Below are 4,097 nucleotides of genomic sequence, written 5' to 3'. Positions count from 1 at the left end.
TTTTCTTTTAAATTTTTAAACGGTAAATTTTTGAAGATTCATGAGCATTTCATATACTCTTTCTGATCTTGGGCATAAAGCTATCCGCATATCTCTTTAATAAGCCTCCTTTGTGTTATTCAGATTCTCTATTTTAATACTATATATATCCATCTTGGTTTCCTTGGGCTGTCTCAAAAGCAAAGTGATGTTTTCAGATTTTTGAAGTCAATTTATTTCTTTCTATTTTTCCTTATACTACTATAGTTGTCTCATATTTTTAAATTATATTTACTTCATACATTATTTCACAAGTTTTATGCCTTCACTACTTGTCCTGGATGCTTTATGCTTTTAATTCAAATTTGACATTAATTTTGCCATTTTTGCTGTATTTTATATATTTAGCCATATATTACTTAACATTTTTAATTTCTGTGGTCGGAAACACAGATTAAATAACTCAAAAGAAAAAATTTGTTAGAAGATATTGAGGTTTCTCGGAATAATTAAACCACCAAATCACAGAAAAAAAGAACACAAGCATCCCATTTTGAGGACACAGTGCACAGTACCAGGCATGGCAAAGAGAAAACGACCTATGGTCTGGAAAGAACATGCGCTACAGCCTGAGTGAAGCAGAGAGTTTGTATTGGGGATAAGTAGAAAAGGGGAATTCCTATTGATTTCTAAATGCTTGATGTCTCCTCTCCCTGTTTTGAAAACCCAACCTGATAATGTAGATTTAAAGTGTCTACCTTCTACATTATGTTTCATTATTTGTACTAAATTAGTTCATAGTATTATTTTTTTATTATTATATGCCTTGTAAGTCAGGTTTGTACTTTTGAGTCCGGAATTTATTCTTTCCAGTGGGTTCTTGGTCTCCCTGACTTCAAGAATGAAGCCACAGACCCTTGAGGTGAGTGTTACAGTTCTTAAAGATGGTGTGTCCAGAGTTTGTTCCTTCAGGTGTTCAGATGTGTACGGAGTTTCTTCTTTCCAGTGGGTTCCTGGTCTCACTGACTTCAGGAGTGAAGCCTCAGACCTTTGCAGCAAATGTTACCGCTCATAAAGGTAGTGCCGACCCAAAGAGTGAGCAGCAGCAAGATTTATTGAGAAGAGCAAAAGAACAAAGCTTCCACAGCATGGAAGACGACCGGAGTGGGCTGCCCCGCTATCTTGGGTGACCAGCTTGTATTCCCTTATTTGGTCCTGTCCACATCCTGCTGATTGGTCCATTTTACAGAGTGCTGATTGGTGCGTTTTTACAGAATGCTGATTGATGTGTTTACAATCCTTTAGCTAGACACAAAGCCATGATTGGTGCATTTACAATCCTTTAGCTAGACAGGAAAGTTCTCCAAGTCCCAACCAGACCCAGAAGCCCAGCTGGCTTCACGTCTCACTTTTACTCCTGGCTGGGAATTCTTAAATAAAATAAAAAGTGATTAGTTGTCAAAGTTTACTTCAATCCTAGCTAAGAAACGTTTGACCCATCGATGTTCTCTTTTGTTGCTATAAGATCTGTGTTTTCTTTCATCAAGTAGAAGCCTTTATCATTTTCTTTCTTTTTTTGGGGGGGGGGGGACCGAGTTTCACTCCTGTTACCCAGGCTGGAGCCCAATGGGGCGATCTCGGCTCACGGCAATCTCCGCCTCCTGGGTTCAAGTGATTCTCCTGCCTTAGCCTCCCAAGTAACTGGGATTACAGGCCTGTGCCACCACGCCCGGCAAATTTTCTAATTTTAGCAGAGACGGGGTTTCTCCATGTTGGTCAGGCTGGTCTCCAACTCCTGACCTCAGGCGATCAGCTCACCTCAGCCTCCCAAAGTAGGGGGATTACAGACCTGAGCCACCGAACCCAGCCTGCCTTTCACATTTTCAGTCTTTGGAGTCACGCTTAGGGAATTAATAGAAGATTACCCAATGTCCCTATTCAAGAGAAATTCTCAGGGTTGAGTCAAATTCTCATAACTCAGGGGTTAATTACACAAAGTTTGCATTTTCTTATATAAATTTTTACCCTGCCAATTTTGCAGGTAGTTTCAAATAACATTAGGTCACTAGCCGTCATCAGTCCAATCATGATTTGCCATGGTAATTTCTTCCTATCGCTCTCTCTTCTGCATTGCTGAGTAAACAATGATCAACCTAAAGCATGTGGAAAACAAAGTAAATAGAGACTCAAAACAAAACAAAACAAAATGGTAATTGTGAGGTCCGTCTTCAGTTTCAGGCTGAGACAACCTTTCTAAAGAGTGTGTTTTGGTTCCTCAGTATCTCTACTTCAACCACACATATTTACTAATAGTCGTAATATGGTATTAACAATTTGTATAGGAAGAAGATACCGGCATTTCCAGACACGGAGTCCAAATAGCTTATTCTTCATTGCCAAAGAGAAATTTAGCCGAGGTCAGAGTTCTGTAAGCAGAACTGAGCTGGGCACAGAATTAAGAGCCTGAAAGAAGTTCTGAGGACAGTAGAGCAAAGGCGGGAGGTTTCTACCGATAGCCAACGTGTTCTCTATACTACTGGTAATCCCCAGCCTATGCATGTGCTTATTCTGCATTTAAACTTAGCACTAGAGCCCACCTCCCTCTCTTCCTGCTGCAGGGAATGAAAACAACTAATATTTTGTGACAAGTTGTCACATTTTGTGCTTGTTGGAATAGGGATAAAACTATGATCAATCTTTCCCCTGGGCCGAGAGAGGAAATGACCACTAACATGTAAATCTCATGGAAAGTATAAGATGTTAGAGGCGAAAGGAAAGTGCTAGCCAAATGTTAAAGAAGACAATGAGCAAAGAAAAAGAAAATCCTCTTCCCATTTCCCTCAGTAAATTGGAATCTGCTTTATTTAATTGGTGAAGATAGTTTCACTGTCCAAGCATCTGACTATAATTGCTTTACTACCGACAAATCTGTAAAAAGATGATTTTATCGCACTAAAAATATCTTATCGCTATGACTATGACACGAACGCAATGGGGCAGCCACACTTCTTGTTTGATGAATCCAATTTCGTTTTTATAAGGCAAATTTTTACTGGCAGATAAAAGCACTTTAAGATGAACTGTAGAATACAAGGGCAATGATATCTGGAACATTTTACCTGACTGAAAGCTTTACTGCTGTGGAGATACAAGCGGGTGACCTAATAAACTAGAGACTTACAAAATTCATTCTATAAAAGTCCAGGATTTTACAGCTACACTGTCTTTTCAATTCCAAATGCAATCATGACACATAATTGTTGCTAAAATCTCTCACACACACTTTTGACTACTGTACTGTTTTGCGGAAAGATCACTCTGAATTCTTCAGTGAAAATAAGAACCTAATACCACAAACACTTGACAAAATGTTGATGCAATGTGCCATTAACGACCTATTAGGTTGGTGCAAAAGTAATTGCAGTGTTTGCTGTTTAAAGTAATGGCAAACAGCACAATTGCTTTTGCGCCAACCTAGCCTTCCGTTGTGACCTAATCTCCCCGCTATTCATCCCACGACCCTTCAGCCCTGCCACCTTCTCCTGCCCTGACTGCTTTAACCAAGCTGAGGACATTTAACATTCAGCCTTTTCTCTGGGAGTCAGTCCAGTGTCTTCTACCTTCAAGACAGGAGATTTCTTTATGTATCAGAAAAATAATGAGTGAAGTTTCATTAATGAAGAGAGACTTTTAAAAATAAGTAGTTCTTAGGTATTTACTTATCATGTTTGATGATATTAATTTTGCTGTCAAGTTTAACTTTTGTGAAATCATCATTGAAATAAAAATTGGGAGGAAAATACTCTCATTCCTTGACTAAAATTTTTACAACTCTCATGTTCGACATGTTAGGATATGACTGTAGTATTTTAGTTGCCCCAGAACAGTTACAATAAAATGTTAATAATAAGTATTTTACTGTAAGAATACTATTTCTATACTCTGGTCCTAACTGTATGAAAAACACATATTGTATAAAGAGCATTTTAGTTATTAGTATATTTCTTATTTTAGTATTGTTAATCCAAATGGTATATTTTTGCTAAAAAGTCATAATTTAGAAAAGAAGCCTTAAAATATATGATTTCCCAAAAATGTTCATATCAATCATAAATAAA

This window comes from Mandrillus leucophaeus, unplaced genomic scaffold (genome assembly GCF_000951045.1).
Source record: "Mandrillus leucophaeus isolate KB7577 unplaced genomic scaffold, Mleu.le_1.0 Scaffold1663, whole genome shotgun sequence".
NCBI lineage: Eukaryota > Metazoa > Chordata > Mammalia > Primates > Cercopithecidae > Mandrillus > Mandrillus leucophaeus.
Note: the sequence above shows the minus strand (reverse complement) of the source record.